The 23,159-nt window shown below is 48.6% G+C and overlaps 1 protein-coding gene across 2 annotated transcripts in view; it reads left to right on the top strand.

Moving 5' to 3' along the window:
• Positions 1 to 23,159, top strand: part of LOC137377997 (ubiquitin-conjugating enzyme E2 C-like) — a 141,914-nt gene that overhangs the window by 79,712 nt on the left and 39,043 nt on the right. The window lies entirely within an intron of this gene.

The raw sequence follows: 23,159 nt of genomic DNA, 5'->3' as shown, positions 1-23,159 counted from the left end.
AGGAGGTTGAAGGGTGTGTGTGGCAAGACGTTTATAAAATCAGCTTAGGATAGTGATAGTCTTATAGCTAGGCAGTCACGTGCAGCAGGATTCAAACTGTGCTGCTGGGAGAGGGAGGATTGTGTTGGAGAGGAGAGGCGGGAAGGATGGCGTCGGGGAAGAAAGGCGGGAAGGATGGCGTCGGGGTGGAGAGAGGCGAAGCGCGAAGGATGGCGTTGGGGAGGAGAGGTGCAAGGGATGGCGTCGTGGAGGATAGGCGCGAGGGATGGCGTCGGGGAGGAGAGGCACGAAGGACGGCGTCGGTGGAGGGGGGGGGGCGGTAGTTGAGAGGTGTGAAGGTTGGCGGCTGGTAGTTAGGGGGAAATTAACCTTTCTGGAGGCCCTCCTCTGTAGATCATACCGATGGTGATTTAGACAATTGCCTCCATTGGAAAATCCCGTGGAATAATGCAGCTTGGAATCGTGCGAACAAAACACTGTGAAGGGGGCGAGTGAGAGGACTGAGAGACCTCAGGAACCAAACAAAAATTAAGCTGTTGAAGGGACCTTCTCGAAGTTTGCTTCATTGGTGACACAGCACATGTGGAGCATGTTCCTTAACACGGGAATTAAAATACAGTGCAGAAGACAAATATAATCGTTTTGTGTGAGGGAATTGGATCTGTACTTGGAACAGGAAGATGTTGCAGGGCTATGGGGACAGAGCAGCAAAGTGGGACAAATTTGATTGCTCCTTCAAAGGACCATTGCAGGCATGATGCACCAAGCGGCTGCCTACAGTGCTGTATCGTTCCCCAAACTTCTGCGTGTTTCACAAATCCATGTAGAGTATTTAGTAGTCAGTTTGTGTGTGTGTGTCACACTACAGGTCTGTGTGTGTGTGTCACACTACAGGTCTGTGTGTGTGTGTCACACTACAGGTCTGTGTGTGTGTGTCACACTACAGGTCTGTGTGTGTGTGTCACACTACAGGTCTGTGTGTGTGTGTCACACTACAGGTCTGTGTGTGTGTGTCACACTACAGGTCTGTGTGTGTGTGTCACACTACAGGTCTGTGTGTGTGTGTCACACTACAGGTCTGTGTGTGTGTGTCACACTACAGACTGTGTGTGTGTCTGTGTCACACTACAGACTGTGTGTGTGTGTCTGTGTCACACAGGTCTGTGTGTGTGTGTGTCTGTGTCACATAGGTCTGTGTGTGTGTCTGTGTCCTACAGGTCTGTGTGTGTGTGTGTGTCTGTGTCACACTAAAGGTCTGTGTGTGTGTGTGTCTGTGTCACACTAAAGGTCTGTGTGTGTGTGTCTGTGTCACACTAAAGGTCTGTGTGTGTGTGTCCGTCACACTAAAGGTCTGTGTGTGTGTGTCCGCCACACTACAGGTCTGTGTGTGTGTGTGTCTGTGTCACACTACAGGTCTGTGTGTGTGTGTCTGTGTCACACTACAGGTCTGTGTGTGTGTGTCTGTGTCACACTACAGGTCTGTTGGGTGTGTGTGTCTGTGTCACACTACAGGTCTGTTGGATCTGTGTGTCTGTGTCACACTACAGGTCTGTTGGGTGTGTGTGTATATCTCTGTTGGGTGTGTGTGTGTATCTCTGTTGGGTGTGGGTGTGTGTGTATCTCTGTTGGGTGTGGGTGTGTGTGTATCTCTGTTGGGTGTGGGTGTGTGTGTATCTCTGTTGGGTGTGTGTGTGTGTATCTCTGTTGGGTGTGTGTGTGTGTATCTCTGTTGGGTGTGTGTGTATCTCTGTTGGGTGTGTGTGTGTGTGTGTATCTCTGTTGGGTGTGTGTGTGTGTGTGTATCTCTGTTGGGTGTGTGTGTGTGTGTATCTCTGTTGGGTGTGTGTGTGTGTGTATCTCTGTTGGGTGTGTGTGTGTATCTGTGTTGGGTGTGTGTGTGTATCTGTGTTGGGTGTGTGTGTGTGTATCTGTGTTGGGTGTGTGTGTGTGTATCTGTGTTGGGTGTGTGTGTGTGTATCTCTGTTGGGTGTGTGTGTGTATCTCTGTTGGGTGTGTGTGTGTGTGTGTGTATCTCTGTTGGGTGTGTGTGTGTATGTATCTCTGTTGGGTGTGTGTGTGTGTATCTCTGTTGGGTGTGTGTGTGTGTGTGTGTGTGTATCTCTGTTGGGTGTGTGTGTGTGTGTGTGTGTGTATCTCTGTTGGGTGTGTGTGTGTGTATCTCTGTTGGGTGTGTGTGTGTATCTCTGTTGGGTGTGTGTGTGTGTGTATCTCTGTTGGGTGTGTGTGTGTGTGTATCTGTGTTGGGTGTGTGTGTGTGTGTATCTGTGTTGGGTGTGTGTGTATCTGTGTTGGGTGTGTGTGTGTGTGTGTGTATCTCTGTTGGGTGTGTGTGTGTGTGTGTGTATCTCTGTTGGGTGTGTGTGTGTGTGTGTGTATCTCTGTTGGGTGTGTGTGTGTGTGTGTGTATCTCTGTTGGGTGTGTGTGTGTGGGTGTGTGTATCTCTGTTGGGTGTGTGTGTGTGTGTGTGTGTGTGTGTGTATCTCTGTTGGGTGTGTGTGTGTGTGTGTGTGTATCTCTGTTGGGTGTGTGTGTGTGTGTGTGTGTGTGTATCTCTGTTGGGTGTGTGTGTGTGTGTGTGTGTATCTCTGTTGGGTGTGTGTGTGTGTGTGTGTGTATCTCTGTTGGCTGTGTGTGTGTGTGTGTGTGTATCTCTGTTGGGTGTGTGTGTGTGTGTGTATCTCTGTTGGGTGTGTGTGTGTGTGTGTGTATCTCTGTTGGCTGTGTGTGTGTGTGTATCTCTGTTGGGTGTGTGTGTGTGTGTGTATCTCTGTTGGGTGTGTGTGTGTGTGTGTATCTCTGTTGGGTGTGTGTGTGTGTATCTCTGTTGGGTGTGTGTGTGTGTATCTCTGTTGGGTGTGTGTTTATCTCTGTGTGTGTGTGTGTGTATGTGTTGGGTGTGTGTATCTCTGTTGGGTGTGTGTGTGTGTGTGTGTATCTCTGGGTGTGTGTGTGTGTATCTCTGGGTGTGTGTGTGTGTATCTGTTGGGTGTGTGTGTGTATCTGTGTTGGGTGGGTGTGTGTGTGTGTATCTCTGGGTGTGTGTGTATCTCTGGGTGTGTGTGTATCTCTGGGTGTGTGTGTGTGTGTATCTCTGGGTGTGTGTGTGTGTGTGTATCTCTGGGTGTGTGTGTGTGTGTGTGTGTATCTGTGTTGGGTGTGTGTGTGTGTGTGTATCTGTTGGGTGTGTGTGTGTGTATCTGTGTTGGGTGTGTGTGTGTGTATCTGTGTTGGGTGTGTGTGTGTGTATCTGTGTGTGTGTGTGTATCTGTTTGTGTGTGTATCTGTGTTGGGTGTGTGTGTATCTGTGTTGGGTGTGTGTGTGTGTGTGTGTGTGTATCTCTGTTGGGTGTGTGTGTGTGTGTATCTCTGTTGGGTGTGTGTGTGTGTGTATCTCTGTTGGGTGTGTGTGTGTGTGTATCTCTATTGGGTGTGTGTGTGTATCTCTGTTGGGTGTGTGTGTGTATCTCTGTTGGGTGTGTGTGTGTGTATCTCTGTTGGGGTGTGTGTATCTCTGTTGGGTGTGTGTGTGTGTGTATCTCTGTTGGGTGTGTGTGTGTGTGTATCTCTGTTGGGTGTGTGTGTGTGTGTATCTCTGTTGGGTGTGTGTGTGTGTGTATCTCTGTTGGGTGTGTGTGTGTATCTCTGGGTGTGTGTGTGTTTATTTCTGTTGGGTGTGTGTGTGTTTATTTCTGTTGGGTGTGTGTGTGTGTATCTGTGTTGGGTGTGTGTGTGTGTGTGTATCTGTGTTGGGTGTGTGTGTGTGTATCTGTGTTGGGTGTGTGTGTGTGTATCTGTGTTGGGTGTGTGTGTGTGTATCTGTGTTGGGTGTGTGTGTGTGTATCTGTGTGTGTGTGTGTGTGTATCTGTGTTTGTGTGTGTATCTGTGTTTGTGTGTGTATCTGTGTTGGGTGTGTGTGTATCTGTGTTGGGTGTGTGTGTATCTGTGTTGGGTGTGTGTGTGTGTGTGTGTGTATCTCTGTTGGGTGTGTGTGTGTGTGTATCTCTGTTGGGTGTGTGTGTGTATCTCTGTTGGGTGTGTGTGTGTGTATCTCTGTTGGGGTGTGTGTATCTCTGTTGGGTGTGTGTGTGTGTGTATCTCTGTTGGGTGTGTGTGTGTGTGTATCTCTGTTGGGTGTGTGTGTGTGTGTATCTCTGTTGGGTGTGTGTGTGTATCTCTGTTGGGTGTGTGTGTGTTTATTTCTGTTGGGTGTGTGTGTGTTTATTTCTGTTGGGTGTGTGTGTGTTTATCTCTGTTGGGTGTGTGTGTGTGTGTATCTCAGTTGGGTGTGTGTGTGTGTGTATCTCAGTTGGGTGTGTGTGTGTGTGTATCTCTTGGGTGTGTGTGTGTGTGTATCTCTGTTGGGTGTGTGTGTGTGTGTATCTCTGTTGGGTGTGTGTGTATCTCTGGGTGTGTGTGTGTCTGTATCTCTGGGTGTGTGTGTGTGTGTATCTCTGTTGGGTGTGTGTGTGTGTGTATCTCTGTTGGGTGTGTGTGTGTGTGTGTATCTCTGTTGTGTGTGTGTGTGTATCTCTGTTGGGTGTGTGTGTATCTCTGGGTGTGTGTGTATCTCTGTTGGGTGGGTGTGTGTGTATCTCTGTTGGGTGTGTGTGTATCTCTGTTGGGTGTGTGTATCTCTGGGTGTGTGTGTATCTCTGTTGGGTGTGTGTGTGTGTATCTCTGTTGGGTGTGTGTGTGTGTATCTCTGTTGGGTGTGTGTGTGTGTATCTCTGTTGGGTGTGGGTGTGTGTGTATCTCTGGGTGTGTGTGTGTGTATCTCTGTTGGGTGTGTGTGTGTGTATCTCTGTTGGGTGTGTGTGTGTGTATCTCTGTTGGGTGTGTGTGTGTGTATCTCTGGGTGTGTGTGTGTTTATCTCTTGGGTGTGTGTGTGTGTATCTGTTGGGTGTGTGTATCTGTTGGGTGTGTGTATCTGTTGGGTGTGTGTATCTGTTGGGTGTGTGTGTGTGTGTATCTGTTGGGTGTGTGTGTATCTCTGTTGGGTGTGTGTTTGTGTATCTCTGTTGGGTGTGTGTGTATCTCTGTTGGGTGTGTGTGTATCTCTGTTGGGTGTGTGTGTGTGTATCTCTGTTGGGTGTGTGTGTGTGTGTGTGTGTATCTCTGTTGGGTGTGTGTGTGTAGCTGTGTTGGGTGTGTGTGTGTGTGTATCTGTGTTGGGTGTGTGTGTGTGTGTATCTGTGTTGGGTGTGTGTGTGTGTGTATCTGTGTTGGGGGTGTGTGTGTGTGTGTGTGTATCTGTGTTGGGTGTGTGTGTGTGTGTGTGTATCTGTGTTGGGTGTGTGTGTGTGTGTATCTGTGTTGGGTGTGTGTGTGTATCTGTGTTGGGGGTGTGTGTGTGTATCTGTGTTGGGTGTGTGTGTGTGTGTCTGTGTTGGGTGTGTGTGTGTGTATCTGTGTTGGGTGTGTGTGTGTGTGTATCTGTGTTGGGTGTGTGTGTGTGTGTATCTGTGTTGGGTGTGTGTGTGTGTGTATCTCTGTTGGGTGTGTGTGTGTGTGTATCTCTGTTGGGTGTGTGTGTGTGTGTATCTCTGTTGGGTGTGTGTTTATCTCTGGGTGTGTGTATGTGGTGGGTGTGTGTGTGTGTTGGGTGTGTGTATCTCTGTTGGGTGTGTGTGTGTGTGTTGGGTGTGTGTGTGTGTATCTGTGTTGGGTGTGTGTGTGTGTGTATCTGTGTTGGGTGTGTGTGTGTGTGTATCTGTGTTGGGTGGGTGTGTGTGTGTGTATCTCTGGGTGTGTGTGTGTTTATCTGTGTTGGGTGTGTGTGTGTGTGTATCTGTGTTGGGTGTGTGTGTGTGTGTATCTGTGTTGGGTGGGTGTGTGTGTGTGTATCTCTGGGTGTGTGTGTGTATCTCTGGGTGGGTGTGTGTGTATCTCTGGGTGGGTGTGTGTGTGTGTATCTCTGGGTGTGTGTGTGTGTGTTTATCTCTGGGTGTGTGTGTGTGTGTTTATCTCTGGGTGTGTGTGTGTGTGTGTATCTCTGGGTGTGTGTGTGTGTGGATCTCTGGGTGTGTGTGTGTGTATCTGTTGGGTGTGTGTGTGTGTATCTGTTGGGTGTGTGTGTGTGTATCTCTGTTGGGTGTGTGTGTGTGTATCTCTGTTGGGTGTGTGTGTGTGTGTATCTCTGTTGGGTGTGTGTGTGTGTGTGTGTATCTCTGTTGGGTGTGTGTGTGTGTGTGTGTATCTCTGTTGGGTGTGTGTGTGTGTGTGTATCTCTGTTGGGTGTGTGTGTGTGTGTGTATCTCTGTTGGGTGTGTGTGTGTGTGTGTATCTCTGTTGGGTGTGTGTGTGTGTATCTGTGTTGGGTGTGTGTGTGTGTGTATCTGTGTTGGGTGTGTGTGTGTGTGTATCTGTGTTGGGTGTGTGTGTATCTGTGTTGGGTGGGTGTGTGTGTGTGTATCTCTGGGTGTGTGTGTGTTTATCTGTGTTGGGTGTGTGTGTGTGTGTATCTGTGTTGGGTGTGTGTGTGTGTGTATCTGTGTTGGGTGGGTGTGTGTGTGTGTATCTCTGGGTGTGTGTGTGTATCTCTGGGTGGGTGTGTGTGTGTGTATCTCTGGGTGGGTGTGTGTGTGTGTATCTCTGGGTGTGTGTGTGTGTGTTTATCTCTGGGTGTGTGTGTGTGTGTGTATCTCTGGGTGTGTGTGTGTGTGGATCTCTGGGTGTGTGTGTGTGTATCTGTTGGGTGTGTGTGTGTGTATCTCTGTTGGGTGTGTGTGTGTGTATCTCTGTTGGGTGTGTGTGTGTGTGTATCTCTGTTGGGTGTGTGTGTGTGTGTGTGTATCTCTGTTGGGTGTGTGTGTGTGTGTGTATCTCTGTTGGGTGTGTGTGTGTGTGTGTATCTCTGTTGGGTGTGTGTGTGTGTGTGTATCTCTGTTGGGTGTGTGTGTGTGTGTATCTCTGTTGGGTGTGTGTGTGTGTATCTCTGGGTGTGTGTGTGTTTATCTGTGTTGGGTGTGTGTGTGTGTGTATCTGTGTTGGGTGTGTGTGTGTGTGTATCTGTGTTGGGTGGGTGTGTGTGTGTGTATCTCTGGGTGTGTGTGTGTATCTCTGGGTGGGTGTGTGTGTGTGTATCTCTGGGTGGGTGTGTGTGTGTGTATCTCTGGGTGTGTGTGTGTGTGTTTATCTCTGGGTGTGTGTGTGTGTGTGTATCTCTGGGTGTGTGTGTGTGTGGATCTCTGGGTGTGTGTGTGTGTATCTGTTGGGTGTGTGTGTGTGTATCTCTGTTGGGTGTGTGTGTGTGTATCTCTGTTGGGTGTGTGTGTGTGTGTATCTCTGTTGGGTGTGTGTGTGTGTGTGTGTATCTCTGTTGGGTGTGTGTGTGTGTGTGTATCTCTGTTGGGTGTGTGTGTGTGTGTGTATCTCTGTTGGGTGTGTGTGTGTGTGTGTATCTCTGTTGGGTGTGTGTGTGTGTGTGTATCTCTGTTGGGTGTGTGTGTGTGTATCTCTGGGTGTGTGTGTGTGTATCTCTGTTGGGTGTGTGTGTGTGTGTATCTCTATTGGGTGTGTGTGTGTGTATCTCTGGGTGTGTGTGTGTGTGTATCTCTGGGTGTGTGTGTATCTGGGTGTGCGTATATCTCTGGGTGTGTGTGTATCTCTGTTGGGTGTGTGTGTGTATCTCTGTTGGGTGTGTGTGTGTATCTCTGTTGGGTGTGTGTGTGTATCTCTGTTGGGTGTGTGTGTGTATCTCTGTTGGGTGTGTGTGTGTATCTCTGGGTGTGTGTGTGTATCTCTGGGTGTGTGTGTGTATCTCTGGGTGTGTGTGTGTATCTCTGGGTGTGTGTGTGTGTGTGTATCTCTGTTGGGTGTGTGTGTGTATCTCTGGGTGTGTGTGTATCTGGGTGTGCGTATATCTCTGGGTGTGCGTATATCTCTGGGTGTGTGTGTATCTCTGTTGGGTGTGTGTGTGTATCTCTGTTGGGGGTGTGTGTGTGTGTGTGTCTCTCTGTTGGGTGTGTGTGTGTGTGTGTGTATCTCTGTTGGGTGTGTGTGTGTGTGTGTGTATCTCTGTTGGGTGTGTGTGTGTGTATCTCTGTTGGGTGTGTGTGTGTGTATCTCTGTTGGGTGTGTGTGTGTGTGTATCTCTGTTGGGGGTGTGTGTGTGTGTGTGTCTCTCTGTTGGGTGTGTGTGTTTGTGTGTGTATCTGTGTTGGGTGTGTGTGTATCTGTGTTGGGTGTGTGTGTGTGTGTGTGTATCTGTGTTGGGTGTGTGTGTGTGTATCTGTGTTGGGTGTGTGTGTGTGTATCTCTGTTGGGGGTGTGTGTGTGTGTGTGTGTCTCTCTGTTGGGTGTGTGTGTTTGTGTGTGTATCTGTGTTGGGTGTGTGTGTATCTGTGTTGGGTGTGTGTGTGTATCTCTGTTGGGTGTGTGTGTGTGTGTATCTGTGTTGGGTGTGTGTGTGTATCTCTGTTGGGGGGGTGTGTGTGTGTGTGTCTCTCTGTTGGGTGTGTGTGTGTGTGTGTATCTCTGTTGGGTGTGTGTGTGTGTGTGTATCTCTGTTGGGTGTGTGTGTGTGTGTATCTCTGTTGGGGGTGTGTGTGTGTGTATCTCTGTTGGGGGTGTGTGTGTGTGTATCTCTGTTGGGTGTGTGTGTGTGTGTGTCTCTCTGTTGGGTGTGTGTGTGTGTGTATCTCTGGGTGTGTGTGTGTTTATCTCTGTTGGGGTTGGGTGTGTGTGTGTATCTGTTGAGTGTGTGTATCTGTTGGGTGTGTGTGTGTGTGTATCTGTTGGGTGTGTGTATCTGTTGGGTGTGTGTATCTGTTGGGTGTGTGTATCTGTTGGGTGTGTGTATCTGTTGGGTGTGTGTATCTGTTGGGTGTGTGTATCTGTTGGGTGTGTGTATCTGTTGGGTGTGTGTGTGTGTATCTGTTGGGTGTGTGTATCTGTTGGGTGTGTGTGTGTGTATCTGTTGGGTGTGTGTGTGTGTATCTCTGTTGGGTGTGTGTGTGTGTGTATCTCTGTTGGGTGTGTGTGTGTGTGTATCTCTGTTGGGTGTGTGTGTGTGTGTATCTCTGTGTGTGTGTGTGTGTATCTGTGTGTGTGTGTGTGTATCTCTGTTGGGTGTGTGTGTGTGTATCTCTGTTGGGTGTGTGTGTGTGTATCTCTGTTGGGTGTGTGTGTGTGTATCTCTGTTGGGTGTGTGTGTGTGTATCTCTGTTGGGTGTGTGTGTATCTCTGTTAGGTGTGTGTGTGTGTATCTCTGTTGGGTGTGTGTGTGTGTGTGTATCTGTGTTGGGTGTGTGTGTGTGTGTATCTGTGTTGGGTGTGTGTGTGTGTATGTATCTCTGTTGGGTGTGTGTGTGTGTGTATGTATCTCTGTTGGGTGTGTGTGTATGTATCTCTGTTGGGTGTGTGTGTGTGTGTATCTCTGTTGGGTGTGTGTGTGTGTGTATCTCTGTTGGGTGTGTGTGTGTGTGTATCTCTGTTGGGTGTGTGTGTGTGTGTGTGTGTATCTCTGTTGGGTGTGTGTGTGTATCTCTGTTGGGTGTGTGTGTGTGTGTATCTCTGTTGGGTGTGTGTGTGTGTGTATCTCTGTTGGGTGTGTGTGTGTGTGTGTGTGTATCTCTGTTGGGTGTGTGTGTGTATCTCTGTTGGGTGAGTGTGTGTATCTTTGTTGGGTGTGTGTGTGTGTGTGTATCTCTATTGGGTGTGTGTATCTCTGTTGGGTGTGTGTGTGTGTGTATCTCTGGGTGTGCGTATATCTCTGTGTGTGTGTGTATCTCTGTTGGGTATGTGTGTGTATCTCTGTTGGGTGTGTGTGTATCTCTGTTGGGTGTGTGTGTATCTCTGTTGGGTGTGTGTGTGTGTATCTCTGTTGGGTGTGTGTGTGTGTGTGTGTGTGTATCTCTGTTGGGTGTGTGTGTGTATCTCTGTTGGGTGTGTGTGTGTATCTGTGTTGGGTGTGTGTGTGTGTGTATCTGTGTTGGGTGTGTGTGTGTGTGTGTGTATCTGTGTTGGGTGTGTGTGTGTGTGTGTGTATCTGTGTTGGGTGTGTGTGTGTGTGTATCTGTGTTGGGTGTGTGTGTGTGTGTATCTGTGTTGGGTGTGTGTGTGTGTGTATCTGTGTTGGGTGTGTGTGTGTGTGTATCTGTGTTGGGTGTGTGTGTGTGTATCTGTGTTGGGTGTGTGTGTGTGTGTCTGTGTTGGGTGTGTGTGTGTGTATCTGTGTTGGGTGTGTGTGTGTGTATCTCTGTTGGGTGTGTGTGTGTGTGTATCTCTGTTGGGTGTGTGTGTGTGTGTATCTCTGGGTGTGTGTGTGTGTGTATCTCTGTTGGGTGTGTGTGTGTGTGTATCTCTGTTGGGTGTGTGTGTGTGTGTATCTCTGTTGGGTGTGTGTTTATCTCTGGGTGTGTGTGTGTGTGTATGTGTTGGGTGTGTGTGTATGTGGTGGGTGTGTGTGTGTGTTGGGTGTGTGTATCTCTGTTGGGTGTGTGTGTGTGTGTTGGGTGTGTGTGTGTTTATCTGTGTTGGGTGTGTGTGTGTGTATCTGTGTTGGGTGTGTGTGTGTGTGTATCTGTGTTGGGTGTGTGTGTGTGTGTATCTGTGTTGGGTGTGTGTGTGTGTGTATCTGTGTTGGGTGGGTGTGTGTGTGTGTATCTCTGGGTGTGTGTGTGTTTATCTGTGTTGGGTGTGTGTGTGTGTGTATCTGTGTTGGGTGTGTGTGTGTGTGTATCTGTGTTGGGTGGGTGTGTGTGTGTGTATCTCTGGGTGTGTGTGTGTATCTCTGGGTGGGTGTGTGTGTGTGTATCTCTGGGTGTGTGTGTGTGTGTTTATCTCTGGGTGTGTGTGTGTGTGTGTGTATCTCTGGGTGTGTGTGTGTGTGGATCTCTGGGTGTGTGTGTGTGTATCTGTTGGGTGTGTGTGTGTATCTCTGTTGGGTGTGTGTGTGTGTATCTCTGTTGGGTGTGTGTGTGTGTGTGTATCTCTGTTGGGTGTGTGTGTGTGTGTATCTCTGTTGGGTGTGTGTGTGTGTGTGTATCTCTGTTGGGTGTGTGTGTGTGTGTGTATCTCTGTTGGGTGTGTGTGTGTGTGTGTATCTCTGTTGGGTGTGTGTGTGTGTGTGTATCTCTGTTGGGTGTGTGTGTGTGTATCTCTGTTGGGTGTGTGTGTGTGTGTATCTCTGTTGGGTGTGTGTGTGTGTGTATCTCTATTGGGTGTGTGTGTGTGTATCTCTATTGGGTGTGTGTGTGTGTATCTCTGGGTGTGTGTGTGTGTGTATCTCTGGGTGTGTGTGTATCTGGGTGTGCGTATATCTCTGGGTGTGTGTGTATCTCTGTTGGGTGTGTGTGTGTATCTCTGTTGGGTGTGTGTGTGTATCTCTGTTGGGTGTGTGTGTGTATCTCTGTTGGGTGTGTGTGTGTATCTCTGTTGGGTGTGTGTGTGTATCTCTGGGTGTGTGTGTGTATCTCTGGGTGTGTGTGTGTGTGTGTATCTCTGTTGGGTGTGTGTGTGTATCTCTGTTGGGTGTGTGTGTGTATCTCTGGGTGTGTGTGTATCTGGGTGTGCGTATATCTCTGGGTGTGTGTGTATCTCTGTTGGGTGTGTGTGTGTATCTCTGTTGGGTGTGTGTGTGTATCTCTGTTGGGTGTGTGTGTGTATCTCTGTTGGGTGTGTGTGTGTATCTCTGGGTGTGTGTGTGTATCTCTGGGTGTGTGTGTGTGTGTGTATCTCTGGGTGTGTGTGTGTATCTCTGGGTGTGTGTGTTTGTGTGTATCTGTGTTGGGTGTGTGTGTGTGTATCTGTGTTGGGTGTGTGTGTGTGTATCTGTGTTGGGTGTGTGTGTGTGTATCTCTGGGTGTGTGTGTGTGTGTGTATCTCTGGGTGTGTGTGTGTGTGTGTATCTCTGTTGGGTGTGTGTGTGTGTGTATCTCTGTTGGGTGTGTTTGTGTGTGTATCTCTGTTGGGTGTGTGTGTGTATCTCTGTTGGGTGTGTGTGTGTGGGTATCTCTGTTGGGTGTGTTTGTGTGTGTATCTCTGTTGGGTGTGTGTGTGTATCTCTGTTGGGTGTGTGTGTGTATCTCTGTTGGGTGTGTGTGTGTGTGTGTATCTGTGTTGGGTGTGTGTGTGTATCTCTGTTGGGGGTGTGTGTGTGTGTGTGTCTCTCTGTTGGGTGTGTGTGTGTGTGTGTGTGTGTGTATCTCTGTTGGGTGTGTGTGTGTGTGTGTGTATCTCTGTTGGGTGTGTGTGTGCGTGTGTGTATCTCTGTTGGGTGTGTGTGTGTGTGTGTATCTCTGTTGGGTGTGTGTGTGTGTGTGTATCTCTGTTGGGTGTGTGTGTGTGTGTATCTCTGTTGGGGGTGTGTGTGTGTGTGTGTCTCTCTGTTGGGTGTGTGTGTTTGTGTGTGTATCTGTGTTGGGTGTGTGTGTATCTGTGTTGGGTGTGTGTGTGTGTGTGTGTATCTCTGTTGGGTGTGTGTGTGTGTATCTCTGTTGGGTGTGTGTGTGTGTATCTCTGTTGGGGGTGTGTGTGTGTGTGTGTCTCTCTGTTGGGTGTGTGTGTTTGTGTGTGTATCTGTGTTGGGTGTGTGTGTATCTGTGTTGGGTGTGTGTGTGTGTGTGTATGTGTTGGGTGTGTGTGTATGTGGTGGGTGTGTGTGTGTGTTGGGTGTGTGTATCTCTGTTGGGTGTGTGTGTGTGTGTTGGGTGTGTGTGTGATTATCTGTGTTGGGTGTGTGTGTGTGTATCTGTGTTGGGTGTGTGTGTGTGTGTGTATCTGTGTTGGGTGTGTGTGTGTGTGTATCTGTGTTGGGTGTGTGTGTGTGTGTATCTGTGTTGGGTGGGTGTGTGTGTGTGTATCTCTGGGTGTGTGTGTGTTTATCTGTGTTGGGTGTGTGTGTGTGTTTATCTGTGTTGGGTGTGTGTGTGTGTGTATCTGTGTTGGGTGGGTGTGTGTGTGTATCTGTGTTGGGTGGGTGTGTGTGTGTGTATCTCTGGGTGTGTGTGTGTATCTCTGGGTGGGTGTGTGTGTGTGTATCTCTGGGTGGGTGTGTGTGTGTGTATCTCTGGGTGTGTGTGTGTGTGTTTATCTCTGGGTGTGTGTGTGTGTGTGTATCTCTGGGTGTGTGTGTGTGTGGATCTCTGGGTGTGTGTGTGTGTATCTGTTGGGTGTGTGTGTGTGTATCTCTGTTGGGTGTGTGTGTGTGTATCTCTGTTGGGTGTGTGTGTGTGTGTGTGTATCTCTGTTGGGTGTGTGTGTGTGTGTGTGTATCTCTGTTGGGTGTGTGTGTGTATCTCTGTTGGGTGTGTGTGTGTGTGTGTATCTCTGTTGGGTGTGTGTGTGTGTGTATCTCTGTTGGGTGTGTGTGTGTGTGTGTATCTCTGTTGGGTGTGTGTGTGTGTATCTCTGTTGGGTGTGTGTGTGTGTATCTCTGTTGGGTGTGTGTGTGTGTGTATCTCTGTTGGGTGTGTGTGTGTGTGTATCTCTATTGGGTGTGTGTGTGTGTATCTCTATTGGGTGTGTGTGTGTGTATCTCTGGGTGTGTGTGTGTGTGTATCTCTGGGTGTGTGTGTGTGTGTATCTCTGGGTGTGTGTGTATCTGGGTGTGCGTATATCTCTGTTGGGTGTGTGTGTGTATCTCTGTTGGGTGTGTGTGTGTATCTCTGTTGGGTGTGTGTGTGTATCTCTGTTGGGTGTGTGTGTGTATCTCTGTTGGGTGTGTGTGTGTATCTCCGGGTGTGTGTGTGTATCTCTGGGTGTGTGTGTGTATCTCTGGGTGTGTGTGTGTGTGTGTATCTCTGTTGGGTGTGTGTGTGTGTATCTCTGGGTGTGTGTGTATCTGGGTGTGCGTATATCTCTGGGTGTGTGTGTATCTCTGTTGGGTGTGTGTGTGTATCTCTGTTGGGTGTGTGTGTGTATCTCTGTTGGGTGTGTGTGTGTATCTCTGTTGGGTGTGTGTGTGTATCTCTGGGTGTGTGTGTGTATCTCTGGGTGTGTGTGTGTATCTCTGGGTGTGTGTGTGTGTGTGTATCTCTGGGTGTGTGTGTGTGTGTGTATCTGTGTTGGGTGTGTGTGTGTGTGTGTATCTGTGTTGGGTGTGTGTGTGTGTATCTGTGTTGGGTGTGTGTGTGTGTATCTGTGTTGGGTGTGTGTGTGTGTATCTCTGGGTGTGTGTGTGTGTGTGTATCTCTGTTGGGTGTGTGTGTGTGTGTATCTCTGTTGGGTGTGTGTGTGTGTGTATCTCTGTTGGGTGTGTTTGTGTGTGTATCTCTGTTGGGTGTGTGTGTGTATCTCTGTTGGGTGTGTGTGTGTGGGTATCTCTGTTGGGTGTGTTTGTGTGTGTATCTGTGTTGGGTGTGTGTATCTCTGTTGGGTGTGTGTGTGTATCTCTGTTGGGTGTGTGTGTGTGTGTATCTGTGTTGGGTGTGTGTGTGTATCTCTGTTGGGGGTGTGTGTGTGTGTGTGTCTCTCTGTTGGGTGTGTGTGTGTGTGTGTGTATCTCTGTTGGGTGTGTGTGTGTATCTCTGTTGGGTGTGTGTGTGTGTGTGTGTATCTCTGTTGGGTGTGTGTGTGTGTGTGTATCTCTGTTGGGTGTGTGTGTGTGTGTATCTCTGTTGGGGGTGTGTGTGTGTGTGTGTCTCTCTGTTGGGTGTGTGTGTTTGTGTGTGTATCTGTGTTGGGTGTGTGTGTGTATCTGTGTTGGGTGTGTGTGTGTATCTCTGTTGGGTGTGTGTGTGTGTATCTCTGTTGGGGGTGTGTGTGTGTGTGTGTCTCTCTGTTGGGTGTGTGTGTGTGTGTGTGTGTATCTGTGTTGGGTGTGTGTGTGTATCTCTGTTGGGTGTGTGTGTGTGTGTATCTGTGTTGGGTGTGTGTGTGTGTGTATCTGTGTTGGGTGTGTGTGTGTATCTCTGTTGGGGGTGTGTGTGTGTGTGTGTCTCTCTGTTGGGTGTGTGTGTGTGTGTGTCTCTCTGTTGGGTGTGTGTGTGTGTGTGTATCTCTGTTGGGTGTGTGTGTGTGTGTATCTCTGTTGGGGGTGTGTGTGTGTGTATCTCTTTTGGGGGTGTGTGTGTGTGTGTCTCTCTGTTGGGTGTGTGTGTGTGTGTATCTCTGGGTGTGTGTGTGTTTATCTCTGTTGGGGTTGGGTGTGTGTGTGTATCTGTTGAGTGTGTGTATCTGTTGGGTGTGTGTGTGTGTGTATCTGTTGGGTGTGTGTATCTGTCGGGTGTGTGTATCTGTCGGGTGTGTGTATCTGTTGGGTGTGTGTGTGTGTGTGTATCTGTTGGGTGTGTGTATCTGTTGGGTGTGTGTATCTGTTGGGTGTGTGTATCTGTTGGGTGTGTGTATCTGTTGGGTGTGTGTATCTGTTGGGTGTGTGTATCTGTTGGGTGTGTGTATCTGTTGGGTGTGTGTATCTGTTGGGTGTGTGTGTGTGTATCTGTTGGGTGTGTGTGTGTGTATCTGTTGGGTGTGTGTGTGTGTGTATCTCTGTTGGGTGTGTGTGTGTGTGTATCTCTGTTGGGTGTGTGTGTGTGTGTATCTCTGTTGGGTGTGTGTGTGTGTGTATCTCTGTGTGTGTGTGTGTGTATCTCTGTGTGTGTGTGTGTGTATCTCTGTGTGTGTGTGTGTGTATCTGTGTGTGTGTGTGTGTGTGTATCTCTGTTGGGTGTGTGTGTGTGTGTGTATCTCTGTTGGGTGTGTGTGTGTGTGTGTATCTGTGTTGGGTGTGTGTGTGTGTGTATCTGTGTTGGGTGTGTGTGTGTGTATGTATCTCTGTTGGGTGTGTGTGTGTGTGTATGTATCTCTGTTGGGTGTGTGTGTATGTATCTCTGTTGGGTGTGTGTGTGTGTATCTCTGTTGGGTGTGTGTGTGTGTGTATCTCTGTTGGGTGTGTGTGTGTGTGTGTGTGTGTATCTCTGTTGGGTGTGTGTGTGTATCTCTGTTGGGTGAGTGTGTGTGTGTGTATCTTTGTTGGGTGTGTGTGTGTGTGTGTGTATCTCTGTTGGGTGTGTGTGTGTGTGTATCTCTGGGTGTGCGTATATCTCTGGGTGTGTGTGTATCTCTGTTGGGTATGTGTGTGTATCTCTGTTGGGTGTGTGTGTGTATCTCTGGGTGTGTGTGTGTATCTCTGGGTGTGTGTGTGTATCTCTGTTGGGTGTGTGTGTGTCTCTGGGTGTGTATGTGTGTGTGTATCTCTGTTGGGTGTGTGTGTGTATCTCTGGGTGTGTGTGTATCTGGGTGTGCGTATATCTCTGGGTGTGTGTGTATCTCTGTTGGGTGTGTGTGTGTATCTCTGTTGGGTGTGTGTGTGTATCTCTGTTGGGTGTGTGTGTGTATCTCTGTTGGGTGTGTGTGTGTATCTCTGTTGGGTGTGTGTGTGTATCTCTGGGTGTGTGTGTATCTCTGGGTGTGTGTGTATCTCTGGGTGTGTGTGTGTATCTCTGGGTGTGTGTGTGTATCTCTGGGTGTGTGTGTGTATCTCTGGGTGTGTGTGTGTATCTCTGTTGGGTGTGTGTGTATCTCTGTTAGGTGTGTGTGTGTGTATCTCTGTTGGGTGTGTGTGTGTGTGTGTATCTGTGTTGGGTGTGTGTGTGTGTGTATCTGTGTTGGGCGTGTGTGTGTGTATGTATCTCTGTTGGGTGTGTGTGTGTGTGTATGTATCTCTGTTGGGTGTGTGTGTATGTATCTCTGTTGGGTGTGTGTGTATGTATCTCTGTTGGGTGTGTGTGTATGTATCTCTGTTGGGTGTGTGTGTGTGTATCTCTGTTGGGTGTGTGTGTGTGTATCTCTGTTGGGTGTGTGTGTGTGTGTATCTCTGTTGGGTGTGTGTGTGTGTGTGTGTGTATCACTGTTGGGTGTGTGTGTGTATCTCTGTTGGGTGAGTGTGTGTGTGTGTATCTTTGTTGGGTGTGTGTGTGTGTGTGTGTATCTCTATTGGGTGTGTGTATCTCTGTTGGGTGTGTGTGTGTGTGTATCTCTGGGTGTGCGTATATCTCTGGGTGTGCGTATATCTCTGGGTGTGTGTGTATCTCTGTTGGGTGTGTGTGTGTATCTCCGTTGGGTGTGTGTGTGTATCTCTGTTGGGTGTGTGTGTGTATCTCTGTTGGGTGTGTGTGTGTCTCTGGGTGTGTGTGTGTGTGTGTATCTCTGTTGGGTGTGTGTGTGTATCTCTGTTGGGTGTGTGTGTGTATCTCTGGGTGTGTGTGTATCTGGGTGTGCGTATATCTCTGGGTGTGTGTGTATCTCTGTTGGGTGTGTGTGTGTATCTCTGTTGGGTGTGTGTGTGTATCTCTGTTGGGTGTGTGTGTGTATCTCTGTTGGGTGTGTGTGTGTATCTCTGTTGGGTGTGTGTGTGTATCTCTGGGTGTGTGTGTATCTCTGGGTGTGTGTGTATCTCTGGGTGTGTGTGTGTGTATCTCTGTTGGGTGTGTGTGTGTATCTCTGTTGGGTGTGTGTGTGTATCTCTGTTGGGTGTGTGTGTGTATCTCTGGGTGTGTGTGTGTATCTCTGGGTGTGTGTGTGTGTGTGTATCTCTGTTGGGTGTGTGTGTGTGTGTATCTCTGTTGGGTGTGTGTGTGTGTGTATCTCTGTTGGGTGTGTTTGTGTGTGTATCTCTGTTGGGTGTGTGTGTGTATCTCTGTTGGGTGTGTGTGTGTGGGTATCTCTGTTGGGTGTGTTTGTGTGTGTATCTGTGTTGGGTGTGTGTGTGTGTGTGTATCTCTGTTGGGTGTGTGTGTGTATCTCTGGGTGTGTGTGTGTATCTCTGGGTGTGTGTGTGTGTGTATCTGTGTTGGGTGTGTGTGTGTGTATCTGTGTTGGGTGTGTGTGTGTGTATCTCTGGGTGTGTGTGTATCTCTGTTGGGTGTGTGTGTGTGTGTATCTCTGTTGGGTGTGTGTGTGTGTGTATCTCTGTTGGGTGTGTTTGTGTGTGTATCTCTGTTGGGTGTGTGTGTGTATCTCTGTTGGGTGTGTGTGTGTGGGTATCTCTGTTGGGTGTGTTTGTGTGTGTATCTGTGTTGGGTGTGTGTGTGTGTGTGTATCTCTGTTGGGTGTGTGTGTGTGTGTATCTCTGTTGGGTGTGTGTGTGTGTGTATCTCTGTTGGGTGTGTGTGTGTGTGTATCTCTGTTGGGTGTGTGTGTATGTGTATCTGTGTTGGGTGTGTGTGTGTATCTCTGTTGGGGGTGTGTGTGTGTGTGTGTCTCTCTGTTGGGTGTGTGTGTGTGTGTGTGTCTCTCTGTTGGGTGTGTGTGTGTGTGTGTGTGTATCTCTGTTGGGTGTGTGTGTGTGTGTGTATCTCTGTTGGGTGTGTGTGTGTGTGTGTATCTCTGTTGGGTGTGTGTGTGTATCTCTGTTGGGTGTGTGTGTGTATCTCTGGGTGTGTGTGTGTATCTCTGGGTGTGTGTGTGTATCTCTGTTGGGTGTGTGTGTGTATCTCTGTTGGGTGTGTGTGTGTATCTCTGTTGGGTGTGTGTGTGTATCTCTGTTGGGTGTGTGTGTGTGTATCTCTGTTGGGTGTGTGTGTGTATCTCTGGGTGTGTGTGTGTGTGTGTGTGTGTATCTCTGGGTGTGTGTGTGTATCTGTGTTGGGTGTGTGTGTGTATCTGTGTTGGGTGTGTGTGTGTGTATCTCTGGGTGTGTGTGTGTGTGTGTGTATCTCTGGGCGTGTGTGTGTGTGTGTGTATCTCTGGGCGTGTGTGTGTGTGTGTGTATCTCTGGGTGTGTGTGTGTGTGTGTGTATCTCTGGGTGTGTGTGTGTGTGTGTATCTCTGTTGGGTGTGTGTGTGTATCTCCGTTGGGTGTGTGTGTGTATCTCTGTTGGGTGTGTGTGTGTATCTCTGTTGGGTGTGTGTGTGTCTCTGGGTGTGTGTGTGTGTGTATCTCTGTTAGGTGTGTGTGTGTATCTCTGTTGGGTGTGTGTGTGTATCTCTGGGTGTGTGTGTATCTGGGTGTGCGTATATCTCTGGGTGTGTGTGTATCTCTGTTGGGTGTGTGTGTGTATCTCTGTTGGGTGTGTGTGTGTATCTCTGTTGGGTGTGTGTGTGTATCTCTGTTGGGTGTGTGTGTGTATCTCTGTTGGGTGTGTGTGTGTATCTCCGTTGGGTGTGTGTGTGTATCTCTGTTGGGTGTGTGTGTGTATCTCTGTTGGGTGTGTGTGTGTCTCTGGGTGTGTGTGTGTGTGTGTATCTCTGTTGGGTGTGTGTGTGTATCTCTGTTGGGTGTGTGTGTGTATCTCTGGGTGTGTGTGTATCTGGGTGTGCGTATATCTCTGGGTGTGTGTGTATCTCTGTTGGGTGTGTGTGTGTATCTCTGTTGGGTGTGTGTGTGTATCTCTGTTGGGTGTGTGTGTGTATCTCTGTTGGGTGTGTGTGTGTATCTCTGTTGGGTGTGTGTGTGTATCTCTGGGTGTGTGTGTATCTCTGGGTGTGTGTGTATCTCTGGGTGTGTGTGTGTGTATCTCTGTTGGGTGTGTGTGTGTATCTCTGTTGGGTGTGTGTGTGTATCTCTGTTGGGTGTGTGTGTGTATCTCTGTTGGGTGTGTGTGTGTATCTCTGTTGGGTGTGTGTGTGTATCTCTGTTGGGTGTGTGTGTGTATCTCTGGGTGTGTGTGTGTATCTCTGGGTGTGTGTGTGTGTATCTCTGTTGGGTGTGTGTGTGTGTGTATCTCTGTTGGGTGTGTGTGTGTGTGTATCTCTGTTGGGTGTGTTTGTGTGTGTATCTCTGTTGGGTGTGTGTGTGTATCTCTGTTGGGTGTGTGTGTGTGGGTATCTCTGTTGGGTGTGTTTGTGTGTGTATCTGTGTTGGGTGTGTGTGTGTGTGTGTATCTCTGTTGGGTGTGTGTGTGTATCTCTGGGTGTGTGTGTGTATCTCTGGGTGTGTGTGTGTGTGTATCTGTGTTGGGTGTGTGTGTGTGTATCTGTGTTGGGTGTGTGTGTGTGTATCTCTGGGTGTGTGTGTATCTCTGTTGGGTGTGTGTGTGTGTGTATCTCTGTTGGGTGTGTGTGTGTGTATCTCTGTTGGGTGTGTTTGTGTGTGTATCTCTGTTGGGTGTGTGTGTGTATCTCTGTTGGGTGTGTGTGTGTGGGTATCTCTGTTGGGTGTGTTTGTGTGTGTATCTGTGTTGGGTGTGTGTGTGTGTGTGTATCTCTGTTGGGTGTGTGTGTGTATCTCTGTTGGGTGTGTGTGTGTGTGTATCTCTGTTGGGTGTGTGTGTGTGTGTATCTCTGTTGGGTGTGTGTGTATGTGTATCTGTGTTGGGTGTGTGTGTGTATCTCTGTTGGGGGTGTGTGTGTGTGTGTGTCTCTCTGTTGGGTGTGTGTGTGTGTGTGTGTCTCTCTGTTGGGTGTGTGTGTGTGTGTGTGTGTATCTCTGTTGGGTGTGTGTGTGTGTATCTCTGTTGGGTGTGTGTGTGTGTGTGTATCTCTGTTGGGTGTGTGTGTGTATCTCTGGGTGTGTGTGTGTATCTCTGTTGGGTGTGTGTGTGTATCTCTGTTGGGTGTGTGTGTGTATCTCTGTTGGGTGTGTGTGTGTGTATCTCTGTTGGGTGTGTGTGTGTATCTCTGGGTGTGTGTGTGTATCTCTGTGTGTGTGTGTGTGTGTATCTCTGGGTGTGTGTGTGTATCTGTGTTGGGTGTGTGTGTGTATCTGTGTTGGGTGTGTGTGTGTGTATCTCTGGGTGTGTGTGTGTGTGTGTGTATCTCTGGGCGTGTGTGTGTGTGTGTGTGTATCTCTGGGCGTGTGTGTGTGTGTGTGTATCTCTGGGCGTGTGTGTGTGTGTGTGTATCTCTGGGTGTGTGTGTGTGTGTGTGTATCTCTGGGTGTGTGTGTGTGTGTGTATCTCTGTTGGGTGTGTGTGTGTGTGTATCTCTGTTGGGTGTGTGTGTGTGTGTATCTCTGTTGGGTGTGTGTGTGTATCTCTGTTGGGTGTGTGTGTGTGGGTATCTCTGTTGGGTGTGTTTGTGTGTGTATCTGTGTTGGGTGTGTGTGTGTGTGTGTATCTCTGTTGGGTGTGTGTGTGTATCTCTGTTGGGTGTGTGTGTGTGTGTATCTGTGTTGGGTGTGTGTGTGTATCTCTGTTGGGGGTGTGTGTGTGTGTGTGTCTCTCTGTTGGGTGTGTGTGTGTGTGTGTGTATCTCTGTTGGGTGTGTGTGTGTGTGTGTATCTCTGTTGGGTGTGTGTGTGTGTGTGTATCTCTGTTGGGTGTGTGTGTGTGTGTATCTCTGTTGGGGGTGTGTGTGTTTGTGTGTGTATCTCTGTTGGGGGTGTGTGTGTGTGTGTGTGTCTCTCTGTTGGGTGTGTGTGTTTGTGTGTGTATCTGTGTTGGCTGTGTGTGTATCTGTGTTGGGTGTGTGTGTGTGTGTGTATCTGTGTTGGGTGTGTGTGTATATCTCTGTTGGGTGTGTGTGTGTGTGTATCTGTGTTGGGTGTGTGTGTGTATCTGTGTTGGGTGTGTGTGTGTCTCTCTGTTGGGTGTGTGTGTGTGTGTGTGTCTCTCTGTTGGGTGTGTGTGTGTGTGTATCTCTGTTGGGGGTGTGTGTGTGTCTCTCTGTTGGGTGTGTGTGTGTGTGTATCTCTGGGTGTGTGTGTGTTTATCTCTGTTGGGGTTGGGTGTGTGTGTGTATCTGTTGAGTGTGTGTATCTGTTGGGTGTGTGTGTGTGTATCTGTTGGGTGTGTGTATCTGTTGGGTGTGTGTGTGTGTGTATCTGTTGGGTGTGTGTATCTGTTGGGTGTGTGTATCTGTTGGGTGTGTGTATCTGTTGGGTGTGTGTGTGTGTATCTGTTGGGTGTGTGTGTGTGTATCTGTTGGGTGTCTGTGTGTGTATCTCTGTTGGGTGTTTGTGTGTGTATCTCTGTGTGTGTGTGTGTATCTCTGTGTGTGTGTGTGTGTATCTCTGTTGGGTGTGTGTGTGTATCTCTGTTGGGTGTGTGTATCTCTGTTGGGTGTGTGTGTGTGTGTGTGTATCTGTGTTGGGTGTGTGTGTGTGTGTGTATCTGTGTTGGGTGTGTGTGTGTGTATGTATCTCTGTTGGGTGTGTGTGTGTGTGTATGTATCTCTGTTGGGTGTGTGTGTGTGTATCTCTGTTGGGTGTGTGTGTGTGTATCTCTGTTGGGTGTGTGTGTGTGTATCTCTGTTGGGTGTGTGTGTGTGTGTATCTCTGTTGGGTGAGTGTGTGTGTGTGTATCTCTGTTGGGTGTGTGTGTGTGTCTCTCTGTTGGGTGTGTGTTTATCTCTGTGTGTGTGTGTGTATCTCTGTTGGGTGTGTGTTTATCTCTGGGTGTGTGTGTGTGTGTATGTGTTGGGTGTGTGTGTATGTGTTGGGTGTGTGTGTATGTGTTGGGTGTGTGTATGTGTTGGGTGTGTGTGTGTGTTGGGTGTGTGTGTGTGTTGGGTGTGTGTATCTCTGTTGGGTGTGTGTGTGTGTATCTCTGTTGGGTGTGTGTGTGTGTATCTCTGGGTGTGTGTGTGTGTATCTCTGGGTGTGTGTGTGTGTATCTGTGTTGGGTGTGTGTGTGTGTATCTGTGTTGGGTGTGTGTGTGTGTGTATCTGTGTTGGGTGTGTGTGTGTGTGTATCTGTGTTGGGTGGGTGTGTGTGTGTGTATCTCTGTTGGGTGGGTGTGTGTATCTCTGGGTGTGTGTGTGTGTGTGTATCTCTGGGTGTGTGTGTGTGTGTGTGTGTGTGTGTATCTCTGGGTGTGTGTGTGTGTGTATCTCTGGGTGTGTGTATCTGTTGGGTGTGTGTGTGTGTATCTCTGTTGGGTGTGTGTGTGTGTATCTCTGTTGGGTGTGTGTGTATCTCTGTTGGGTGTGTGTGTATCTCTGTTGGGTGTGTGTGTGTATCTCTGTTGGGTGTGTGTGTGTGTGTGTATCTCTGTTGGGTGTGTGTGTGTGTGTGTATCTCTGTTGGGTGTGTGTGTGTGTGTGTATCTGTGTTGGGTGTGTGTGTGTGTATCTGTGTTGGGTGTGTGTGTGTATCTGTGTTGGGTGTGTGTGTGTGTGTATGTATCTCTGTTGGGTGTGTGTATGTATCTCTGTTGGGTGTGTGTGTGTATCTCTGTTGGGTGTGTATCTCTGTTGGGTGTGTGTGTGTGTGTGTATCTCTGTTAGGTGTGTGTGTGTATCTCTGTTGGGTGTGTGTGTGTATCTCTGTTGGGTGTGTGTATCTCTGTTGGGTGTGTGTTTATCTCTGGGTGTG

This window comes from Heterodontus francisci, chromosome 16 (genome assembly GCF_036365525.1).
Source record: "Heterodontus francisci isolate sHetFra1 chromosome 16, sHetFra1.hap1, whole genome shotgun sequence".
Taxonomy (NCBI): Eukaryota; Metazoa; Chordata; class Chondrichthyes; order Heterodontiformes; family Heterodontidae; genus Heterodontus; species Heterodontus francisci.
This window is presented reverse-complemented; position numbering and strand designations above follow the sequence as displayed.